The sequence below is a fragment of the Somniosus microcephalus genome, chromosome 20 (genome assembly GCF_052327205.1).
Source record: "Somniosus microcephalus isolate GS21.2 chromosome 20, FLI_Smic_1.0, whole genome shotgun sequence".
Lineage (NCBI taxonomy): Eukaryota > Metazoa > Chordata > Chondrichthyes > Squaliformes > Somniosidae > Somniosus > Somniosus microcephalus.
The window spans coordinates 5,731,905-5,755,844 of record NC_141006.1 but is presented as its reverse complement, the minus strand read 5'-3'; the positions used below and the strand labels follow the sequence as shown (position 1 = coordinate 5,755,844).

At 47.7% G+C, this 23,940-nt stretch overlaps 1 protein-coding gene across 1 annotated transcript in view; it reads right to left on the bottom strand.

Moving 5' to 3' along the window:
- The window catches only part of nfyc (nuclear transcription factor Y, gamma), a 207,901-nt gene that overhangs the window by 5,244 nt on the left and 178,717 nt on the right, over nt 1-23,940 (bottom strand). The gene's annotated exons all lie outside the window — the stretch shown is intronic.

The window sequence follows — 23,940 nt, the reverse complement described above, 5'->3', positions numbered from 1 at the left end:
CGTGTCAGTGAGTGTGGTGCAATGTGTTTGGGTTAAGTGTGTCAGTGAGTGTGGTGCAATGTGTTTGGGTGAAGTGTGTCAGTGAGTGTGGTGCAATGTGCTTGGGTGATGTGTGTGTCAGTGAATGTGGTGCAAAGTGTTTGGGTGAAGTGTGTCAGTGAATGGTGCAATGTGTTTGGCAGAAGTGTGTCAGTGAGTGTGTTGCAATGTGTTTGGTTGAAGTGTGTCAGTGAGTGTGGTGCAATGTGTTTAGGTGATGTGTGTCAGTGAGTGTGGTGCAGTGTGTTTGGGTGAAGTGTGTCAGTGAGTGTGGTGCAATGTGTTTGGGTGAAGTGTGTCAGTGAGTGTGGTGCAATGTGTTTGGGTGAAGTGTGTCAGTGAGTGTGGTGCAATGTGTTTAGGTGATATGTGTCAGTGAGTGTGGTGCAATGTGTTTGGGTGAAGTGTGTCAGTGAGTGTGGTGCAATGTGTTTGGGTGATGTGTGTGTCAGTGAATGTGGTGCAATGTGTTTGGGTGAAGTGTGTCAGTGAATGGTGCAATGTGTTTGGGTGAACTGTGTCAGTGAGTGTGGTGCAATGTGTTTGGGAGAAGTGTGTCAGTGAATGTGGTGCAATGTGTTTGGATGAAGTGTGTCAATGAGTGTGGTGCAATGTGTTTGGGTGAAGTGTGTGTTTAAGTGAATGTGGTGCAATGTGTTTGGGTGAAGTGTGTCAGTGAATGGTGCAATGTGTTTGGGAGAAGTGTGTCAGTGAATGTGGTGCAATGTGTTTGGGTGAAGTGTGTCAGTGAGTGTGGTGCAATGTGTTTGGGTTAAGTGTGTCAGTGAGTGTGGTGCAATGTGTTTGGCTGAAGTGTGTCAGTGAGTGTGGTGCAATGTGTTTGGGTGAAGTGTGTCAGTGAGTGTGGTGCAATGTGTTTGGGTGATGTGTGTGTCAGTGAGTGTGGTGCAATGTGTTTGGGTGATGTGTATCAGTGAGTGTGGTGCAATGTGTTTGGGTGAAGTCTGTGTCAGTGAGTGTGGTGCAATGTGTTTGGGTGATGTGTGTGTCAGTGAGTGTGGTGCAATGTGTTTGGGTGAAGTGTGTCAGTGAGTGTGGTGCAATGTGTTTGGGTCATGTGTGTGTCAGTGAATGTGGTGCAATGTGCTTGGGTGAAGTGTGTCAGTGAATGGTGCAATGTGTTTGGGAGAAGTGTGTCAGTGAGTGTGGTGCAATGTGTTTGGTTGAAGTGTGTCAGTGAGTGTGGTGCAATGTGTTTTGGTGATGTGTGTCAGTGAGTGTGGTGCAATGTGTTTGGGAGAAGTGTGTCAGTGAGTGTGGTACAATGCGTTTGGTTGAAGTGTGTCAGTGAGTGTGGTGCACTGTGTTTGGGTGAAGTGTGTCAGTGAGTGTGGTGCAATGTGTTTGGGTGAAGTGTGTCAGTGAATGTGATGCAATGTGTTTGGGTGAAGTGTGTCACTGAGTGTGGTGCAGTGTGTTTGGGTGATGTGTGTCAGTGGGTGTGGTGCAGTGTGTTTGGGTGAAGTGTGTCAGTGAGTGTGGTGCAATGTGTTTGGGTGATGTGTGCCAGTGAGTGTGGTGCAATGTGTTTGGGTGAAGTGTGTCAGTGAGTGTGGCGCAATGTGTTTGGGTGAAGTGTGTCAGTGAGTGTGGTGCAATGTGTTTGGGTGATGTGTGTCAGTGAGTGTGGTGCAGTGTGTTTGGGTGAAGTGTGTCAGTGAGTGTGGTGCAGTATGTTTGGGTGAAGTGTGTCAGTGAGTGTGGTGCAATGTGTTTGGGTGAAGTGTGTCAGTGAGTGTGGTGCAGTGTGATTGGGTGAAATGTGTCAGTGAGTGTGGTGCAATGTGTTTGGGTGAAGTGTGTGTCAGTGAGTGTGGTGCAATGTGTTTGGGTGATGTGTGTGTCAGTGAGTGAGGTGCAATGTGTTTGGGTGAAGTGTGTCAGTGAGTGTGGTGCAATGTGTTTGGGTGAAGTGTGTCAGTGAGTGTGGTGCAATGTGTTTGGGTGAAGTGTGTCAGTGATGTGGTGCAATGTGTTTGGGTGAACTGTGTCAGTGAATGTGGTGCAATGTGTTTGGGTGATGTGTGTGTCAGTGAATGTGGTGCAATGTGTTTGGGTGAAGTGTGTCAGTGAATGGTGCAATGAGTTTGGGAGAAGTGTGTCAGTGAGTGTGGTGCAATGTGTTTGGGTGAAGTGTGTCAGTGAATGGTGCAATGTGTTTGGGAGAAGTGTGTCAGTGAAAGTGGTGCAATGTGTTCGGGTGAAGTGTGTCAGTGAATGTGGTGAAATGAGTTTGGCTGTAGTGTGTCAGTGAGTGTGGTGCAGTGTATTCGGGTGAAGTGTGTAAGTGAGTATGGTGCAATGTGTTTGGGTGATGTGTGTGTCAGTGAATGTGGTGCAATGTGTTTGGGTGAAGTGTGTCAGTGAGTGTGGTGCAATGTGTTTGGCTGATGTGTGTCAATGAGTGTGGTGCAATGTGTTTGGGTGATGTGTGTGTCAGTGAGTGTGGTGCAATATGTTTGGGTGAAGTGTGTCAGTGAGTGTGGTGCAATGTGTTTGGGTGAAGTGTGTCAGTGAATGTGGTGCAATGTGCTTGGGTGAAGTGTGTCAGTGAATGGTGCAATGTGTTTGGGTGAAGTGTGTCAGTGAGTGTGGTGCAATGTGTTTGGGTGATGTGTGTGTCAGTGAGTGTGGTGCAATGTGTTTGGGTGAAGCGTGTCAGTGAGTGTGGTGCAATGTGTTTGGGTTAAGTGTGTCAGTGAGTGTGGTGCAATGTGTTTGGGTGAAGTGTGTCAGTGAGTCTGGTGCAATGTGTTTGGGTGAAGTGTGTCAGTGAGTCTGGTGCAATGTGTTTGGGTGATGTGTGTCAGTGAGTGTGGTGCAATGTGTTTGGGTGATGTGTGTCAGTGAATGTGGTGCAATGTGTTTGGGTGAAGTGTGTCAGTGAATGGTGCAATGTGTTTGGGAGAAGTGTGTCAGTGAATGTGGTGCAATGTGTTCGGGTGAAGTGTGTCAGTGAGTGTGGTGCAATGTGTTTGGGTGAAGTGTGTCAGTGAGTGTGGTGCAATGTGTTTGGGTGATGTGTGTGTTTAATTGAATGTGGTGCAATGTGTTTGGGTGAAGTGTGTCAGTGAATGTGGTGCAATGTGTTTGGGTGAAGTGTGTCAGTGAGTGTGGTGCAATGTGTTTGGGTTAAGTGTGTCAGTGAGTGTGGTGCAATGTGTTTGGCTGAAGTGTGTCAGTGAGTGTGGTGCAATGTGTTTGGGTGAAGTGTGTCAGTGAGTGTGGTGCAATGTGTTTGGGTGATGTGTGTGTCAGTGAGTGTGGTGCAATGTGTTTGGGTGAAGTGTGTCAGTGAGTGTGGTGCAATGTGTTTGGGTCATGTGTGTGTCAGTGAATGTGGTGCAATGTGTTTGGGTGAAGTGTGTCAGTGAGTGTGGTGCAATGTGTTTTGGTGATGTGTGTCAGTGAGTGTGGTGCAGTGTGTTTGGGTGAAGTGTGTCAGTGAGTGTGGTGCAATGTGTTTGGGTCAAGTGTGTCAGTGAATGTGGTGCAATGTGTTTGGGTGAAGTGTGTCAGTGAGTGTGGTGCAATGTGTTTGGGTGAAGTGTGTCAGTGAGTGGGGTGAAGTGTGTCAGTGAGTGTGGTGAAGTGTGTTTGGGTGAAGTGTGTCAGTGAGTGTGGTGCAATGTGTTTGGGTGATGTGTGTGTCAGTGAGTGTGGTGCAATGTGTTTGGGTGATGTGTATCAGTGAGTGTGGTGCAATGTGTTTGGGTGAAGTGTGTGTCAGTGAGTGTGGTGCAATGTGTTTGGGTGATGTGTGTGTCAGTGAGTGTGGTGCAATGTGTTTGGGTGAAGTGTGTCAGTGAGTGTGGTGCAATGTGTTTGGGTGATGTGTGTGTCAGTGAGTGTGGTGCAATGTGTTTGGGTGAAGTGTGTCAGTGAGTGTGGTGCAATGTGTTTGGGTCATGTGTGTGTCAGTGAGTGTGGTGCAATGTGTTTGGGTGAAGTGTGTGTCAATGAGTGTGGTGCAATGTGTTTGGGTGAAGTGTGTGTCAATGAGTGTGGTGCAATGTGTTTGGGTGAAGTGTGTCAGTGAGTGTGGTGCAGTGTGTTTGGGTGAAGTGTGTCAGTGAGTGTGGTGCAATATGTTTAGGTGATGTGTGTCAGTGAATGTGGTGCAATGTGTTTGGGTGATGTGTGTGTCAGTGAGTGTGGTGCAATGTGTTTGGGTGAAGTGTGTCAGTGAATGGTGCAATGTGTTTGGGTGAAGTGTGTCAGTGAGTGTGGTGCAATGTGTTTGGGTGAAGTGTGTCAGTGAATGTGGTGCAATGTGTTTGGGTGAAGTGTGTCAGTGAGTGTGGTGCAATGTGTTTGGGTGATGTGTGTGTCAGTGAGTGTGGTGCAATGTGTTTGGGTGAAGTGTGTCAGTGAGTGTGGTGCAATGTGTTTGGGTGAAGTGTGTCAGTGAGTGTGATGCAATGTGTTTGGGTGATGAGTGTGTGTATGTGAATGTGGTGCAATGTGTTTGGGTGAAGTGTGTCAGTGAGTGTGGTGCAGTGTGTTTGGGTGAAGTGTGTCAGTGAGTGTGGTGCAATGTGTTTGGGTGAACAGTGTCAGTGAATGTGGTGCAATGTGTTTGGGTGATGTGTGTGTCAGTGAATGTGGTGCAATGTGTTTGGGTGAAGTGTGTCAGTGAATAGTGCAATGTGTTTGGGAGAAGTGTGTCAGTGAGTGTGGTGCAATGTGTTTGGGTGATGTGTGTGTCAGTGAGTGTGGTGCAATGTGTTTGGGTGAAGTGTGTCAGTGAGTGTGGTGCAATGTGTTTGGGTGAAGTGTGTCAGTGAGTGTGGTGCAATGTGTTTGGGTGATGTGTGTGTCAGTGAATGTGGTGCAATGTGTTTGGGTGAAGTGTGCCAGTGAATTGTGCAATGTGTTTGGGAGAAGTGTGTCAGTGAAAGTGGTGCAATGTGTTTGGGTGAAGTGTGTCAGTGAATGTGGTGAAATGAGTTTGGCTGAAGTGTGTCAGTGAGTGTGGTGCAGTGTGTTCGGGTGAAGTGTGTAAGTGAGTGTGGTGCAATGTGTTTGGGTGATGTGTGTGTCAGTGAATGTGGTGCAATGTGTTTGGGTGAAGTGTGTCAGTGAGTGTGGTGCAATGTGTTTGGCTGATGTGTGTCAGTGAGTGTGGTGCAAAGTGTTTGGGTGATGTGTGTGTCAGTGAGTGTGGTGCAATGTGTTTGGGTGAAGTGTGTCAGTGAGTGTGGTGCAATGTGTCTCGGTGAAGTGTGTCAGTGAGTGTGGTGCAATGTGTTTGGGTGATGTGTGTGTCAGTGAATGTGGTGCAATGTGTTTGGGTGAAGTGTGTCAGTGAATGGTGCAATGTGTTTGGGAGAAGTGTGTCAAGTGAATGTGGTGCAATGTGTTTGGGTGAAGTGTGTCAGTGAGTGTGGTGCAATGTGTTTGGGTGAAGTGTGTCAGTGAGTGTGGTGCAATGTGTTTGGGTGAAGTGTGTCAGTGAATGGTGCAATGTGTTTGGGAGAAGTGTGTCAAGTGAATGTGGTGCAATGTGTTTGGGTGAAGTGTGTCAGTGAGTGTGGTGCAATGTGTTTGGGTGAAGTGTGTCAGTGAGTGTGGTGCAATGTGTTTGGGTGAAGTGTGTCAGTGAATGGTGCAATGTGTTTGGGAGAAGTGTGTCAAGTGAATGTGGTGCAATGTGTTTGGGTGAAGTGTGTCAGTGAGTGTGGTGCAATGTGTTTGGTTGAAGTGTGTCAGTGAGTGTGGTGCAATGTGTTTAGGTGAAGTGTGTCAGTGAGTGTGGTGCAATGTGTTTGGGTGAAGTGTGTCCGTGAGTGCGGTGCAATGTGTTTGGGTGAAGTGTGTCAGTGAGTGTGGTGCAATGTGTTTGGGTGAAGTGTGTCAGTGAGTGTGGTGCAATGTGTTTGGGTGATGTGTGTGTCAGTGAATGTGGTGCAATGTGTTTGGGTGAAGTGTGTCAGTGAATGGTGCAATGTGTTTGGGAGAAGTGTGTCAGTGAATGTGGTGCAATGTGTTTGGGTGAAGTGTGTTAGTGAGTGTGGTGCAATGTGTTTTGGTGAAGTGTGTCAGTGAGTGTGGTGCAATGTGTTTAGGTGATATGTGTCAGTGAGTGTGGTGCAATGTGTTTGGGTGATGTGTGTGTCAGTGAGTGTGGTGCAATGTGTTTGGGTGAAGTGTGTCAGTGAGTGTGGTGCAATGTGTTTGGGTGAAGTGTGTCAGTGAGTGTGGTGCAATGTGTTTGGGTGAAGTGTGTCAGTGAGTGTGGTGCAGTGTGTTTGGGTGAAGTGTGTCAGTGAGTGAGGTGCAATGTGTTCGGGTGAAGTGTGTCAGTGAGTGTGGTGCAGTGTGTTCGGGTGAAGTGTGTCAGTGAGTGTGGTGCAGTGTGTTCGGGTGAAATGTGTCAGTGACTGTGGTGCAATGTGTTTAGGTGATGTGTGTCAGTGAGTGTGGTGCAATGTGTTTGGGTCATGTGTGTGTCAGTGAGTGTGGTGCAATGTGTTTGGGTGAAGTGTGTGTCAATGAGTGTGGTGCAATGTGTTTGGGTGAAGTGTGTGTCAGTGACTGTGGTGCAATGTGTTTAGGTGAAGTGTGTCAGTGAATGTGGTGAAATGAGTTTGGCTGAAGTGTGTCAGTGAGTGTGGTGCAGTGTGTTCGGGTGAAGTGTGTAAGTGAGTGTGGTGCAATGTGTTTGGGTGATGTGTGTGTCAGTGAATGTGGTGCAATGTGTTTGGGTGAAGTGTGTCAGTGAGTGTGGTGCAATGTGTTTGGCTGATGTGTGTCAGTGAGTGTGGTGCAATGTGTTTGCGTGATGTGTGTGTCAGTGAGTGTGGTGCAATATGTTTGGGTGAAGTGTGTCAGTGAGTGTGGTGCAATGTGTTTGGGTGAAGTGTGTCAGTGACTGTGGTACAATGTGTATGGGTGAAGTGTGTCAGTGAGTGTGGTGCAATGTGTTTGGGTGATGTGTGTGTCAGTGAATGTGGTGCAATGTGTTTGGGTGAAGTGTGTCAGTGAATGGTGCAATGTGTTTGGGAGAAGTGTGTCAAGTGAATGTGGTGCAATGTGTTTGGGTGAAGTGTGTCAGTGAGTGTGGTGCAATGTGTTTGGGTGAAGTGTGTCAGTGAGTGTGGTGCAATGTGTTTGGGTGAAGTGTGTCAGTGAATGGTGCAATGTGTTTGGGAGAAGTGTGTCAAGTGAATGTGGTGCAATGTGTTTGGGTGAGTGTGTCAGTGAGTGTGGTGCAATGTGTTTGGGTGAAGTGTGTCAGTGAGTGTGGTGCAATGTGTTTGGGTGATGTGTGTCAGTGAGTGTGGTGCAATGTATTTGGGTGAAGTGTGTCAGTGAGTGTGGTGCAATGTGTTTGGGTGATGTGTGTGTCAGTGAATGTGGTGCAATGTGTTTGGGTGAAGTGTGTCAGTGAATGGTGCAATGTGTTTGGGAGAAGTGTGTCAGTGAATGTGGTGCAATGTGTTTGGGTGAAGTGTGTCAGTGAGTGTGGTGCAATGTGTTTGGGTGAAGTGTGTCAGTGAGTGTGGTGCAATGTGTTTGGGTGAAGCGTGTCAGTGAGTGTGGTGCAAAGTGTTTGGGTGAAGTGTGTCAGTGAGTGTGGTGCAATGTGTTTGGGTGAAGTGTGTCAGTGAGTGTGGTGCAATGTGTTTGGGTGATGTGTGTGTCAGTGAATGTGGTGCAATGTGTTTGGGTGAAGTGTGTCAGTGAATGGTGCAATGTGTTTGGGAGAAGTGTGTTAGTGAGTGTGGTGCAATGTGTTTGGTTGAAGTGTGTCAGTGAGTGTGGTGCAATGTGTTTAGGTGATGTGTGTCAGTGAGTGTGGTGCAGTGTGTTTGGGTGAAGTGTGTCAGTGAGTGTGGTGCAATGTGTTTGGGTGAAGTGTGTCAGTGAGTGTGGTGCAATGTGTTTGGGTGAAGCGTGTCAGTGAGTGTGGTGCAATGTGTTTGGATGAAGTGTGTCAGTGAGTGCGCTGCAATGTGTTTGGGAGAAGTGTGTCAGTGAGTGTGGTGCAATGTGTTTGGGTGATGTGTGTGTCAGTGAGTGTGGTGCAATGTGTTTGGGTGAAGTGTGTCAGTGAGTGTGGTGCAATGTGTTTGGGTCATGTGTGTGTCAGTGAGTGTGGTGCAATGTGTTTGGGTGAAGTGTGTGTCAATGAGTGTGGTGCAATGTGTTTGGGTGAAGTGTGTGTCAATGAGTGTGGTGCAATGTGTTTCGGTGAAGTGTGTCAGTGAGTGTGGTGCAGTGTGTTTGGGTGAAGTGTGTCAGTGAGTGTGGTGCAATATGTTTAGGTGATGTGTGTCAGTGAATGTGGTGCAATGTGTTTGGGTGATGTGTGTGTCAGTGAGTGTGGTGCAATGTGTTTGGGTGAAGTGTGTCAGTGAATGGTGCAATGTGTTTGGGAGAAGTGTGTCAGTGAATGTGGTGCAATGTGTTTGGGTGAAGTGTGTCAGTGAGTGTGGAGCAATGTGTTTGGGTGAAGTGTGTCAGTGAGTGTGGTGCAATGTGTTTAGGTGATATGTGTCAGTGAGTGTGGTGCAATGTGTTTGGGTGAAGTGTGTCAGTGAATGTGGTGCAATGTGTTTGGGTGAAGTGTGTCAGTGAGTGTGGTGCAATGTGTTTGGGTGATGTGTGTGTCAGTGAGTGTGGTGCAATGTGTTTGGGTGTAGTGTGTCAGTGAGTGTGGTGCAATGTGTTTGGGTGAAGTGTGTCAGTGAGTGTGATGCAATGTGTTTGGGTGATGAGTGTGTGTATGTGAATGTGGTGCAATGTGTTTGGGTGAAGTGTGTCAGTGAGTGTGGTGCAGTGTGTTTGGGTGAAGTGTGTCAGTGAGTGTGGTGCAAGGTGTTTGGGTGAACAGTGTCAGTGAATGTGGTGCAATGTGTTTGGGTGATGTGTGTGTCAGTGAATGTGGTGCAATGTGTTTGGGTGAAGTGTGTCAGTGAATAGTGCAATGTGTTTGGGAGAAGTGTGTCAGTGAGTGTGGTGCAATGTGTTTGGGTGATGTGTGTGTCAATGAGTGTGGTGCAATGTGTTTGGGTGAAGTGTGTCAGTGAGTGTGGTGCAATGTGTTTGGGTGAAGTGTGTCAGTGAGTGTGGTGCAATGTGTTTGGGTGATGTGTGTGTCAGTGAATGTGGTGCAATGTGTTTGGGTGAAGTGTGCCAGTGAATTGTGCAATGTGTTTGGGAGAAGTGTGTCAGTGAAAGTGGTGCAATGTGTTTGGGTGAAGTGTGTCAGTGAATGTGGTGAAATGAGTTTGGCTGAAGTGTGTCAGTGAGTGTGGTGCAGTGTGTTCGGGTGAAGTGTGTAAGTGAGTGTGGTGCAATGTGTTTGGGTGATGTGTGTGTCAGTGAATGTGGTGCAATGTGTTTGGGTGAAGTGTGTCAGTGAGTGTGGTGCAATGTGTTTGGCTGATGTGTGTCAGTGAGTGTGGTGCAAAGTGTTTGGGTGATGTGTGTGTCAGTGAGTGTGGTGCAATGTGTTTGGGTGAAGTGTGTCAGTGAGTGTGGTGCAATGTGTCTGGGTGAAGTGTGTCAGTGAGTGTGGTGCAATGTGTTTGGGTGATGTGTGTGTCAGTGAATGTGGTGCAATGTGTTTGGGTGAAGTGTGTCAGTGAATGGTGCAATGTGTTTGGGAGAAGTGTGTCAAGTGAATGTGGTGCAATGTGTTTGGGTGAAGTGTGTCAGTGAGTGTGGTGCAATGTGTTTGGTTGAAGTGTGTCAGTGAGTGTGGTGCAATGTGTTTAGGTGAAGTGTGTCAGTGAGTGTGGTGCAATGTGTTTGGGTGAAGTGTGTCAGTGAGTGTGGTGCAATGTGTTTGGGTGAAGTGTGTCAGTGAGTGTGGTGCAATGTGTTTGGGTGATGTGTGTGTCAGTGAATGTGGTGCAATGTGTTTGGGTGAAGTGTGTCAGTGAATGGTGCAATGTGTTTGGGAGAAGTGTGTCAGTGAATGTGGTGCAATGTGTTTGGGTGAAGTGTGTTAGTGAGTGTGGTGCAATGTGTTTTGGTGAAGTGTGTCAGTGAGTGTGGTGCAATGTGTTTGGGTGAAGTGTGTCAGTGAGTGTGGTGCAATGTGTTTGGGTGAAGTGTGTCAGTGAGTGTGGTGCAATGTGTTTGGGTGAAGTGTGTCAGTGAGTGTGGTGCAATGTGTTTGGGTGAAGTGTGTCAGTGAGTGTGGTGCAATGTGTTTGGGTGAAGTGTGTCAGTGAGTGTGGTGCAGTGTGTTTGGGTGAAGTGTGTCAGTGAGTGTGGTGCAATGTGTTTGGGTGAAGTGTGTCAGTGAGTGTGGTGCAATGTGTTCGGGTGAAGTGTGTCAGTGAGTGTGGTGCAGTGTGTTCGGGTGAAGTGTGTCAGTGAGTGTGGTGCAGTGTGTTCGGGTGAAATGTGTCAGTGACTGTGGTGCAATGTGTTTAGGTGATGTGTGTCAGTGAGTGTGGTGCAATGTGTTTGGGTGAAGTGTGTCAGTGAATGTGGTGAAATGAGTTTGGCTGAAGTGTGTCAGTGAGTGTGGTGCAGTGTGTTCGGGTGAAGTGTGTAAGTGAGTGTGGTGCAATGTGTTTGGGTGATGTGTGTGTCAGTGAATGTGGTGCAATGTGTTTGGGTGAAGTGTGTCAGTGAGTGTGGTGCAATGTGTTTGGCTGATGTGTGTCAGTGAGTGTGGTGCAATGTGTTTGGGTGATGTGTGTGTCAGTGAGTGTGGTGCAATATGTTTGGGTGAAGTGTGTCAGTGAGTGTGGTGCAATGTGTTTGGGTGAAGTGTGTCAGTGACTGTGGTACAATGTGTATGGGTGAAGTGTGTCAGTGAGTGTGGTGCAATGTGTTTGGGTGATGTGTGTGTCAGTGAATGTGGTGCAATGTGTTTGGGTGAAGTGTGTCAGTGAATGGTGCAATGTGTTTGGGAGAAGTGTGTCAAGTGAATGTGGTGCAATGTGTTTGGGTGAAGTGTGTCAGTGAGTGTGGTGCAATGTGTTTGGGTGAAGTGTGTCAGTGAGTGTGGTGCAATGTGTTTGGGTGAAGTGTGTCAGTGAATGGTGCAATGTGTTTGGGAGAAGTGTGTCAAGTGAATGTGGTGCAATGTGTTTGGGTGAGTGTGTCAGTGAGTGTGGTGCAATGTGTTTGGGTGATGTGTGTCAGTGAGTGTGGTGCAATGTATTTGGGTGAAGTGTGTCAGTGAATGTGGTGCAATGTGTTTGGGTGAAGTGTGTCAGTGAATGGTGCAATGTGTTTGGGAGAAGTGTGTCAGTGAATGTGGTGCAATGTGTTTGGGTGAAGTGTGTCAGTGAGTGTGGTGCAATGTGTTTGGGTGAAGTGTGTCAGTGAGTGTGGTGCAAAGTGTTTGGGTGAAGTGTGTCAGTGAGTGTGGTGCAATGTGTTTGGTTGAAGTGTGTCAGTGAGTGTGGTGCAATGTGTTTAGGTGATGTGTGTCAGTGAGTGTGGTGCAGTGTGTTTGGGTGAAGTGTGTCAGTGAGTGTGGTGCAATGTGTTTGGGTGAAGTGTGTCAGTGAGTGTGGTGCAATGTGTTTGGGTGAAGCGTGTCAGTGAGTGTGGTGCAATGTGTTTGGATGAAGTGTGTCAGTGAGTGTGGTGCAATGTGTTTGGGTGAAGTGTGTCAGTGAGTGTGGTGCAATGTGTTTGGGAGAAGTGTGTCAGTGAGTGTGGTGCAATGTGTTTGGGAGAAGTGTGTCAGTGAGTGTGGTGCAATGTGTTTGGGTGATGTGTGTCAGTGAGTGTGGTGCAATGTGTTTGGGAGAAGAGTGTCAGTGAGTGTGGTGCAATGTGTTTGGGTGAAGCGTGTCAGTGAGTGTGGTGCAATGTGTTTGGGTGAAGTGTGTCAGTGAGTGTGGTGCAATGTGTTTGGGAGAAGTGTGTCAGTGAGTGTGGTGCAATGTGTTTGGGTGATGTGTGTCAGTGAGTGTGGTGCAATGTGTTTGGGAGAAGAGTGTCAGTGAGTGTGGTGCAATGTGTTTGGGTGAAGTGTGTCAGTGAGTGTGGTGCAATGTGTTTGGCTGAAGTGTGTCAGTGAGTGTGGTGCAATGCGTTCGAGTGATGTGTTTCAGTGAGTGTGGTGCAATGTGTTTGGGTGAAGTGTGCGTCAGTGAGTGTGGCGCAATGTGTTTGGGTGAAGTGTGTCAGTGATGTGGTGCAATGTGTTTGGGTGAAGTGTGTCAGTGAGTGTGGTGGAATGTGTTTGGGTGATGTGTGTGTCAGTGAGTGTGGTGCAGTGTGTTTGGGTGAAGTGTGTCAGTGAGTGTGGTGCAATGTGTTTGGGTGAAGTGTGTCAGTGAGTGTGGTGCAATGTGTTTGGGTGAAGTGTGTCAGTGAGTGTGGTGCAATGTGTTTGGGTGAAGTGTGTCAGTGAGTGTGGTGCAATGTGTTTGGGTGATGTGTGTGCCAGTGAGTGTGGTGCAATGTGTTTGGGTGAAGTGTGTCAGTGAGTGTGGTGCAATGTGTAAGGGTGAAGTGTGTCAGTGAGTGTGGTGCAATGTGTTTGGGTGAAGTGTGTCAGTGAGTGTGGTGCAGTATGTTTGGGTGAAGTGTGTCAGTGAGTGAGGTGCAATGTGTTTGGGTGAAGTGTGTCAGTGAGTGTGGTGCAGTGTGTTTGGGTGAAGTGTGTCAGTGAGTGTGGTGCAGTGTGTTTGGGTGAAGTGTGTCAGTGAGTGTGGTGCAATATGTTTAGGTGATGTGTGTCAGTGAATGTGGTGCAAAGTGTTTGGGTGATGTGTGTGTCAGTGAATGTGGTGCAATGTGTTTGGGTGAAATGTGTCAGTGAGTGTGGTGCAGTGTGTTTGGGTGAAGTGTGTCAGTGAGTGTGATGCAATGTGTTTGGGTGAAGTCTGTCGGTGAGTGTGGTGCAATGTTTTTGGGTGATGTGTGTGTCAATGAGTGTGGTGCAATGTGTTTGGGTGAAGTGTGTCAGTGAGTGTGGTGCAATGTGTTTGGGTGAAGTGTGTCAGTGAGTGTGGTGCAGTGTGTTTGGGTGAAGTGTGTCAGCGAGTGCGGTGCAATGTGTTTGGGTGAAGTGTGTCAGTGATGTGGTGCAATGTGTTTGGGTGAACTGTGTCAGTGAATGTGGTGCAATGTGTTTGGGTGATGTGTGTGTCAGTGAATGTGGTGCAATGTGTTTGGGTGATGTGTGTCAGTGATGTGTGGTGCAATGTGTTTGGGTGATGTGTGTCAGTGAGTGTGGTGCAATGTGTTTGGGTGAAGTGTGTCAGTGAGTGTGGTGCAGTGTGTTTGGGTGAACTGTGTCAGTGAATGTGGTGCAATGTGTTTGGGTGATGTGTGTGTCAGTGAATGTGGTGCAATGTGTTTGGGTGATGTGTGTGTCAGTGAGTGTGGTGCAATGCGTTTGGGTGAAGTGTGTCAGTGAGTGTGGTGCAATGTGTTTGGGTGAAGTGTGTCAGTGAGTGTGGTGCAATGTGTTTGGCTGATGTGTGTCAGTGATGTGTGGTGCAATGTGTTTGGGTGATGTGTGTCAGTGAGTGTGGTGCAATGTGTTTGGGTGAAGTGTGTCAGTGAGTGTGGTGCAGTGTGTTTGGGTGAAGTGTGTCAGTGAATATGGTGCAATGTGTTTGGGTGAAGTGTGTGTCAATGAGTGTGGTGCAATGTGTTTGGGTGAAGTGTGTGTCAATGAGTGTGGTGCAATGTGTTTGGGTGATGTGTGTGTCAGTGAGTGTGGTGCAATGTGTTTGGGTGATGTGTGTGTCAGTGAGTGAGGTGCAATGTGTTTGGGTGAAGTGTGTCAGTGAGTGTGGTGCAGTGTGTTTGGGTGAAGTGTGTCAGTGAGTGTGGTGCAATATGTTTAGGTGAAGTGTGTCAGTGAGTGTGGTGCAATGTGTTTGGGTGAAGTGTGTCAGTGATGTGGTGCAATGTGTTTGGGTGAAGTGTGTCAGTGAGTGTGGTGCAATGTGTTTGGGTGAAGTGTGTCAGTGAGTGTGGTGCAATGTGTTTGGGTGAAGTGTGTCAGTGAATGTGGTGCAATGTGTTTGGGTGATGTGTGTGCCAGTGAATGTGGTGCAATGTGTTTGGGTGAAGTGTGTCAGTGAATGGTGCAATGTGTTTGGGAGAAGTGTGTCAGTGAGTGTGGTGCAATGTGTTTGGGTGATGTGTGTGTCAGTGAATGTGGTGAAATGAGTTTTGCTGAAGTGTGTAAGTGAGTGTGGTGCAATGTGTTTGGGTGATGTGTGTGTCAGTGAATGTGGTGCAATGTGTTTGGCTGATGTGTGTCAGTGAGTGTGGTGCAATGTGTTTGGGTGAAGTGTGTCAGTGAGTGTGGTGCAATGTGTTTGGGTGATGTGTGTGTCAGTGAATGTGTTGCAATGTGTTTGGGTGAAGTGTGTCAGTGAATGGTGCAATGTGTTTGGGAGAAGTGTGTCAGTGAATGTGGTGCAATGTGTTTGGGTGAAGTGTGTCAGTGAGTGTGGTGCAATGTGTTTAGGTGATATGTGTCAGTGAGTGTGATGCAATGTGTTTGGGTGAAGTGTGTCAGTGAGTGTGGTGCAATGTGTTTGGGTGATGTGTGTCAGTGAGTGTGGTGCAATGTGTTTGGGTGAAGTGTGTCAGTGAGTGTGGTGCAATGTGTTTGGGTGATGTGTGTGTCAGTGAATGTGGTGCAATGTGTTTGGGTGATGTGTGTCAGTGAATGTGGTGCAATGTGTTTGGGAGAAATGTGTCAGTGAATGTGGTGCAATGTGTTTGGGTGAATTGTGTCAGTGAGTGTGGTGCAATGTGTTTGGGTGAAGTGTGTCAGTGAGTGTGGTGCAATGTGTTTGGCTGAAGTGTGTCAGTGAGTGTGGTGCAATGTGTTTGGGCGAAGTGTCAGTGAGTGTGGTGCAATGTGTTTGGGTGCTGTGTGTGTCAGTGAATGTGGTGCAATGTGCTTGGGTGAAGTGTGTCAGTGAATGGTGCAATGTGTTTGGGAGAAGTGTGTCAGTGAATGTGGTGCAATGTGTTTGGGTGATGTGTGTGTCAGTGAGTGTGGTGCAATGTGTTCGGGTGAAGTGTGTCAGTGAGTGTGGTGCAATGTGTTTGGGTGAAGTGTGTCAGTGAGTGTGGTGCAATGTGTTTGGGTGATGTGTGTGTCAGTGAATGTGGTGCAATGTGTTTGGGTGAAGTGTGTCAGTGAATGTGCTGCAATGTGTTTGGGTGAAGTGTGTCAGTGAGTGTGGTGCAATGTGTTTAGGTGATATGTGTCAGTGAGTGTGGTGCAATGTGTTTGGGTGAAGTGTGTCAGTGAGTGTGGTGCAATGTGTTTGGGTGATGTGTGTGTCAGTGAATGTGGTGCAATGTGTTTGGGAGAAGTGTGTCAGTGAATGTGGTGCAATGTGTTTGGGTGAATTGTGTCAGTGAGTGTGGTGCAATGTGTTTGGGTGAAGTGTGTCAGTGAGTGTGGTGCAATGTGTTTAGGTGATGTGTGTCAGTGAGTGTGGTGCAGTGTGTTTGGGTGAAGTGTGTCAGTGAGTGTGGTGCAATGTGTTTGGGTGAAGTGTGTCAGTGAGTGTGGTGCAGTGTGTTTGGGTGAAGTGTGTCAGTGAGTGTGGTGCAATGTGTTTGGGTGATGTGTGTCAGTGAGTGTGGTGCAATGTGTTCGAGTGATGTGTTTCAGTGAGTGTGGTGCAATGTGTTTGGGTGAAGTGTGTCAGTGAGTGTGGTGCAGTATGTTTGGGTGAAGTGTGTCAGTGAGTGAGGTGCAATGTGTTTGGGTGAAGTGTGTCAGTGAGTGTGGTGCAGTGTGTTTGGGTGAAGTGTGTCAGTGAGTGAGGTGCAATGTGTTTGGGTGAAGTGTGTCAGTGAGTGTGGTGCAGTATGTTTGGGTGAAGTGTGTCAGTGAGTGAGGTGCAATGTGTTTGGGTGAAGTGTGTCAGTGAGTGTGGTGCAGTGTGTTTGGGTGAAGTGTGTCAGTGAGTGTGGTGCAGTGTGTTTGGGTGAAGTGTGTCAGTGAGTGTGGTGCAATATGTTTAGGTGATGTGTGTCAGTGAATGTGGTGCAATGTGTTTGGGTGATGTGTGTGTCAGTGAATGTGGTGCAATGTGTTTGGGTGAAATGTGTCAGTGAATGTGGTGCAATGTGTTTGGGTGAAGTGTGTCAGTGAGTGTGGTGCAATGTGTTTGGGTGAAGTGTGTCAGTGAGTGTGATGCAATGTGTTTGGGTGAAGTCTGTCGGTGAGTGTGGTGCAATGTTTTTGGGTGATGTGTGTGTCAATGAGTGTGGTGCAATGTGTTTGGGTGAAGTGTGTAAGTGAGTGTGGTGCAATGTGTTTGGGTGAAGTGTGTCAGTGAGTGTGGTGCAATGTGTTTGGGTGAAGTGTGTCAGTGAGTGTGGTGCAATGTGTTTGGGTGAAATGTGTCAGTGAGTGTGGTGCAATGTGTTTGGGTGAAGTGTGTCAGTGAGTGTGGTGCAATGTGTTTGGGTGAAGTGTGTCAGTGAGTGTGGTGCAATGTGTTTGGGTGATGTGTGTCAGTGAGTGTGGTGCAGTGTGTTTGGGTGAAGTGTGTCAGCGAGTGCGGTGCAATGTGTTTGGGTGAAGTGTGTCAGTGATGTGGTGCAATGTGTTTGGGTGATGTGTGTGTCAGTGAATGTGGTGCAATGTGTTTGGGTGAAGCGTGTCAGTGAATGGTGCAATGTGTTTGGGAGAAGTGTGTCAGTGAGTGTGGTGCAATGTGTTTGGGTGAACTATGTCAGTGAATGTGGTGCAATGTGTTTGGGTGATGTGTGTCAGTGAGTGTGGTGCAGTGTGTTTGGGTGAAGTGTGTCAGCGAGTGCGGTGCAATGTGTTTGGGTGAAGTGTGTCAGTGATGTGGTGCAATGTGTTTGGGTGAACTATGTCAGTGAATGTGGTGCAATGTGTTTGGGTGATGTGTGTGTCAGTGAATGTGGTGCAATGTGTTTGGGTGAAGTGTGTCAGTGAATGGTGCAATGTGTTTGGGAGAAGTGTGTCAGTGAGTGTGGTGCAATGTGTTTGGGTGAAGTGTGTCAGTGAGTGTGGTGCAATGTGTTTGGCTGATGTGTGTCAGTAAGTGTGGTGCAATGTGTTTGGGTGATGTGTGTGTCAGTGAGTGTGGTGCAATGCGTTTGGGTGAAGTGTGTCAGTGAGTGTGGTGCAATGTGTTTGGGTGAAGTGTGTCAGTGAGTGTGGTGCAATGTGTTTGGCTGATGTGTGTCAGTGATGTGTGGTGCAATGTGTTTGGGTGAAGTGTGTGTCAATGAGTGTGGTGCAATGTGTTTGGGTGATGTGTGTCAGTGAGTGTGGTGCAATGTGTTTGGGTGATGTGTGTGTCAGTGAGTGAGGTGCAATGTGTTTGGGTGAAGTGTGTCAGTGAGTGTGGTGCAGTGTGTTTGGGTGAAGTGTATCAGTGAGTGTGGTGCAATATGTTTAGGTGAAGTGTGTCAGTGAGTGTGGTGCAATGTGTTTGGGTGAAGTGTGTCAGTGAATGTGGTGCAATGTGTTTGGGTGATGTGTGTGCCAGTGAATGTGGTGCAATGTGTTTGGGTGAAGTGTGTCAGTGAATGGTGCAATGTGTTTGGGAGAAGTGTGTCAGTGAGTGTGGTGCAATGTGTTTGGGTGATGTGTGTGTCAGTGAATGTGGTGAAATGAGTTTTGCTGAAGTGTGTCAGTGAGTGTGGTGCAGTGTGTTCGGGTGAAGTGTGTAAGTGAGTGTGGTGCAATGTGTTTGGGTGATGTGTGTGTCAGTGAATGTGGTGCAACGTGTTTGGCTGATGTGTGTCAGTGAGTGTGGTGCAATGTGTTTGGGTGAAGTGTGTCAGTGAGTGTGGTGCAATGTGTTTGGGTGATGTGTGTGTCAGTGAATGTGTTGCAATGTGTTTGGGTGAAGTGTGTTAGTGAATGGTGCAATGTGTTTGGGAGAAGTGTGTCAGTGAATGTGGTGCAATGTGTTTGGGTGAAGTGTGTCAGTGAGTGTGGTGCAATGTGTTTAGGTGATATGTGTCAGTGAGTGTGGTGCAATGTGTTTGGGTGAAGTGTGTCAGTGAGTGTGGTGCAATGTGTTTGGGTGATGTGTGTCAGTGAGTGTGGTGCAATGTGTTTGGGTGAAGTGTGTCAGTGAGTGTGGTGCAATGTGTTTGGGTGATGTGTGTGTCAGTGAATGTGGTGCAATGTGTTTGGGTGATGTGTGTCAGTGAATGTGGTGCAATGTGTTTGGGAGAAATGTGTCAGTGAATGTGGTGCAATGTGTTTGGGTGAATTGTGTCAGTGAGTGTGATGCAATGTGTTTGGGTGAAGTGTGTCAGTGAGTGTGGTGCAATGTGTTTGGCTGAAGTGTGTCAGTGAGTGTGGTGCAATGTGTTTGGGCGAAGTGTGTCAGTGAGTGTGGTGCAATGTGTTTGGGTGATGTGTGTGTCAGTGAATGTGGTGCAATGTGCTTGGGTGAAGTGTGTCAGTGAATGGTGCAATGTGTTTGGGAGAAGTGTGTCAGTGAATGTGGTGCAATGTGTTTGGGTGATGTGTGTGTCAGTGAGTGTGGTGCAATGTGTTCGGGTGAAGTGTGTCAGTGAGTGTGGTGCAATGTGTTTGGGTGAAGTGTGTCAGTGAGTGTGGTGCAATGTGTTTGGGTGATGTGTGTCAGTGAGTGTGGTGCAATGTGTTTGGGTGATGTGTGTCAGTGAATGTGGTGCAATGTGTTTGGGAGAAATGTGTCAGTGAATGTGGTGCAATGTGTTTGGGTGAATTGTGTCAGTGAGTGTGATGCAATGTGTTTGGGTGAAGTGTGTCAGTGAGTGTGGTGCAATGTGTTTGGCTGAAGTGTGTCAGTGAGTGTGGTGCAATGTGTTTGGGCGAAGTGTGTCAGTGAGTGTGGTGCAATGTGTTTGGGTGATGTGTGTGTCAGTGAATGTGGTGCAATGTGCTTGGGTGAAGTGTGTCAGTGAATGGTGCAATGTGTTTGGGAGAAGTGTGTCAGTGAATGTGGTGCAATGTGTTTGGGTGATGTGTGTGTCAGTGAGTGTGGTGCAATGTGTTCGGGTGAAGTGTGTCAGTGAGTGTGGTGCAATGTGTTTGGGTGAAGTGTGTCAGTGAGTGTGGTGCAATGTGTTTGGGTGATGTGTGTGTCAGTGAATGTGGTGCAATGTGTTTGGGTGAAGTGTGTCAGTGAATGTGGTGCAATGTGTTTGGGTGAAGTGTGTCAGTGAGTGTGGTGCAATGTGTTTAGGTGATATGTGTCAGTGAGTGTGGTGCAATGTGTTTGGGTGAAGTGTGTCAGTGAGTGTGGTGCAATGTGTTTGGGTGATGTGTGTGTCAGTGAATGTGGTGCAATGTGTTTGGGAGAAGTGTGTCAGTGAATGTGGTGCAATGTGTTTGGGTGAATTGTGTCAGTGAGTGTGGTGCAATGTGTTTGGGTGAAGTGTGTCAGTGAGTGTGGTGCAATGTGTTTAGGTGATGTGTGTCAGTGAGTGTGGTGCAGTGTGTTTGGGTGAAGTGTGTCAGTGAGTGTGGTGCAATGTGTTTGGGTGAAGTGTGTCAGTGAGTCTGGTGCAGTGTGTTTGGGTGAAGTGTGTCAGTGAGTGTGGTGCAATGTGTTTGGGTGATGTGTGTCAGTGAGTGTGGTGCAATGCGTTCGAGTGATGTGTTTCAGTGAGTGTGGTGCAATGTGTTTGGGTGAAGTGTGTGTCAGTGAGTGTGGCGCAATGTGTTTGGGTGAAGTGTGTCAGTGAGTGTGGTGCAATGTGTTTGGGTGAAGTGTGTCAGTGAGTGTGGTGCAATGTGTTTGGGTGAAGTGTGTCAGTGAGTGTGGTGCAATGTGTTTGGGTGAAGTGTGTCAGTGAGTGTGGTGCAATGTGTTTGGGTGATGTGTGTGTCAGTGAGTGTGGTGCAATGTGTTTGTGTGATGTGTGTCAGTGAGTGTGGTGCAATGTGTTTGGGTGAAGTGTGTCAGTGAGTGTGGTGCAGTGTGTTTGGGTGAAGTGTGTCAGTGAATGTGGTGCAATGTGTTTGGGTGAAGTGTGTGTCAATGAGTGTGGTGCAATGTGTTTGGGTGAAGTGTTTGTCAATGAGTGTGGTGCAATGTGTTTGGGTGATGTGTGTGTCAGTGAGTGTGGTGCAATGTGTTTGGGTGATGTGTGTGTCAGTGAGTGAGGTGCAATGTGTTTGGGTGAAGTGTGTCAGTGAGTGTGGTGCAGTGTGTTTGGGTGAAGTGTGTCAGTGAGTGTGGTGCAATATGTTTAGGTGAAGTGTGTCAGTGAGTGTGGTGCAATGTGTTTGGGTGAAGTGTGTCAGTGATGTGGTGCAATGTGTTTGGGTGAACTGTGTCAGTGAATGTGGTGCAATGTGTTTGGGTGATGTGTGTGCCAGTGAATGTGGTGCAATGTGTTTGGGTGAAGTGTGTCAGTGAATGGTGCAATGTGTTTGGGAGAAGTGTGTCAGTGAGTGTGGTGCAATGTGTTTGGGTGATGTGTGTGCCAGTGAATGTGGTGAAATGAGTTTTGCTGAAGTGTGTCAGTGAGTGTGGTGCATTGTGTTCGGGTGAAGTGTGTAAGTGAGTGTGGTGCAATGTGTTTGGGTGATGTGTGTGTCAGTGAATGTGGTGCAATGTGTTTGGCTGATGTGTGTCAGTGAGTGTGGTGCAATGTGTTTGGGTGAAGTGTGTCAGTGAGTGTGGTGCAATGTGTTTGGGTGATGTGTGTGTCAGTGAATGTGTTGCAATGTGTTTGGGTGAAGTTTGTCAGTGAATGGTGCAATGTGTTTGGGAGAAGTGTGTCAGTGAATGTGGTGCAATGTGTTTGGGTGAAGTGTGTCAGTGAGTGTGGTGCAATGTGTTTAGGTGATATGTGTCAGTGAGTGTGGTGCAATGTGTTTGGGTGAAGTGTGTCAGTGAGTGTGGTGCAATGTGTTTGGGTGATGTGTGTCAGTGAGTGTGGTGCAATGTGTTTGGGTGAAGTGTGTCAGTGAGTGTGGTGCAATGTGTTAGGGTGATGTGTGTGTGTCAGTGAATGTGGTGCAATGTGTTTGGGAGAAATGTGTCAGTGAATGTGGTGCAATTTGTTTGGGTGAATTGTGTCAGTGAGTGTGGTGCAATGTGTTTGGGTGAAGTGTGTCAGTGAGTGTGGTGCAATGTGTTTGGCTGAAGTGTGTCAGTGAGTGTGGTGCAATGTGTTTGGGCGAAGTGTGTCAGTGAGTGTGGTGCAATGTGTTTGGGTGATGTGTGTGTCAGTGAATGTGGTGCAATGTGCTTGGGTGAAGTGTGTCAGTGAGTGTGGTGCAATGTGTTTGGGTGAAGTGTGTCAGTGAGTGTGGTGCAATGTGTTTGGGTGATGTGTGTGTCAGTGAATGTGGTGCAATGTGTTTGGGTGAAGTGTGTCACTGAATGTGGTGCAATGTGTTTGGGTGAAGTGTGTCAGTGAGTGTGGTGCAATGTGTTTAGGTGATATGTGTCAGTGAGTGTGGTGCAATGTGTTTGGGTGAAGTGTGTCAGTGAGTGTGGTGCAATGTGTTTGGGTGATGTGTGTGTCAGTGAATGTGGTGCAATGTGTTTGGGAGAAGTGTGTCAGTGAGTGTGGTGCAGTGTGTTTGGGTGAAGTGTGTCAGTGAGTGTGGTGCAATGTGTTTGGGTGAAGTGTGTCAGTGAGTGTGGTGCAGTGTGTTTGGGTGAAGTGTGTCAGTGAGTGTGGTGCAATGTGTTTGGGTGATGTGTGTCAGTGAGTGTGGTGCAATGCGTTCGAGTGATGTGTTTCAGTGAGTGTGGCGCAATGTGTTTGGGTGAAGTGTGTCAGTGATGTGGTGCAATGTGTTTGGGTGAAGTGTGTCAGTGAGTGTGGTGGAATGTGTTTGGGTGATGTGTGTGTCAGTGAGTGTGGTGCAGTGTGTTTGGGTGATGTGTGTGTCAGTGAGTGTGGTGCAGTGTGTTTGGGTGAAGTGTGTCAGTGAGTGTGGTGCAATGTGTTTGGGTGAAGTGTGTCAGTGAGTGTGGTGCAATGTGTTTGGGTGAAGTGTGTCAGTGAGTGTGGTGCAATGTGTTTGGGTGAAGTGTGTCAGTGAGTGTGGTGCAATGTGTTTGGGTGAAGTATGTCAGTGAGTGTGGTGCAATGTGTTTGGGTGATGTGTGTGCCAGTGAGTGTGGTGCAATGTGTTTGGGTGAAGTGTGTCAGTGAGTGTGGTGCAATGTGTATGGGTGAAGTGTGTCAGTGAGTGTGGTGCAGTGTGTTTGGGTGAAGTGTGTCAGTGAGTGTGGTGCAGTGTGTTTGGGTGAAGTGTGTCAGTGAGTGTGGTGCAATATGTTTAGGTGATGTGTGTCAGTGAATGTGGTGCAATGTGTTTGGGTGAAATGTGTCAGTGAATGTGGTGCAATGTGTTTGGGTGAAGTGTGTCAGTGAGTGTGGTGCAATGTGTTTGGGTGAAGTGTGTCAGTGAGTGTGATGCAATGTGTTTGGGTGAAGTCTGTCGGTGAGTGTGGTGCAATGTTTTTGGGTGATGTGTGTGTCAATGAGTGTGGTGCAATGTGTTTGGGTGAAGTGTGTCAGTGAGTGTGGTGCAATGTGTTTGGGTGAAGTGTGTCAGTGAGTGTGGTGCAATGTGTTTGGGTGAAGTGTGTCAGTGAGTGTGGTGCAATGTGTTTGGGTGAAGTGTGTCAGTGAGTGTGGTGCAATGTGTTTGGGTGAAGTGTGTCAGTGAGTGTGGTGCAATGTGTTTGGGTGATGTGTGCCAGTGAGTGTGGTGCAGTGTGTTTGGGTGAAGTGTGTCAGTGAGTGTGGTGCAATGTGTTTGGGTGAAGTGTGTCAGTGAGTGTGGTGCAGTGTGTTTGGGTGAAGTGTATCAGTGAATGGTGCAATGTGTTTGGGAGAAGTGTGTCAGTGAGTGTGGTGCAATGTGTTTGGGTGATGTGTGTGTCAGTGAATGTGGTGAAATGAGTTTTGCTGAAGTGTGTCAGTGAGTGTGGTGCAGTGTGTTCGGGTGAAGTGTGTAAGTGAGTGTGGTGCAATGTGTTTGGGTGATGTGTGTGTCAGTGAATGTGGTGCAATGTGTTTGGCTGATGTGTGTCAGTGAGTGTGGTGCAATGTGTTTGGGTGAAGTGTGTCAGTGAGTGTGGTGCAATGTGTTTGGATGATGTGTGTGTCAGTGAATGTGTTGCAATGTGTTTGGGTGAAGTGTGTCAGTGAATGGTGCAATGTGTTTGGGAGAAGTGTGTCAGTGAATGTGGTGCAATGTGTTTGGGTGAAGTGTGTCAGTGAGTGTGGTGCAATGTGTTTAGGTGATATGTGTCAGTGAGTGTGGTGCAATGTGTTTGGGTGAAGTGTGTCAGTGAGTGTGGTGCAATGTGTTTGGGTGATGTGTGTCAGTGAGTGTGGTGCAATGTGTTTGGGTGAAGTGTGTCAGTGAGTGTGGTGCAATGTGTTTGGGTGATGTGTGTGTCAGTGAATGTGGTGCAATGTGTTTGGGTGATGTGTGTCAGTGAATGTGGTGCAATGTGTTTGGGAGAAATGTGTCAGTGAATGTGGTGCAATGTGTTTGGGTGAATTGTGTCAGTGAGTGTGGTGCAATGTGTTTGGGTGAAGTGTGTCAGTGAGTGTGGTGCAATGTGTTTGGCTGAAGTGTGTCAGTGAGTGTGGTGCAATGTGTTTGGGCGAAGTGTGTCAGTGAGTGTGGTGCAATGTGTTTGGGTGATGTGTGTGTCAGTGAATGTGGTGCAATGTGCTTGGGTGAAGTGTGTCAGTGAATGGTGCAATGTGTTTGGGAGAAGTGTGTCAGTGAATGTGGTGCAATGTGTTTGGGTGATGTGTGTGTCAGTGAGTGTGGTGCAATGTGTTCGGGTGAAGTGTGTCAGTGAGTGTGGTGCAATGTGTTTGGGTGAAGTGTGTCAGTGAATGTGCTGCAATGTGTTTGGGTGAAGTGTGTCAGTGAGTGTGGTGCAATGTGTTTAGGTGATATGTGTCAGTGAGTGTGGTGCAATGTGTTTG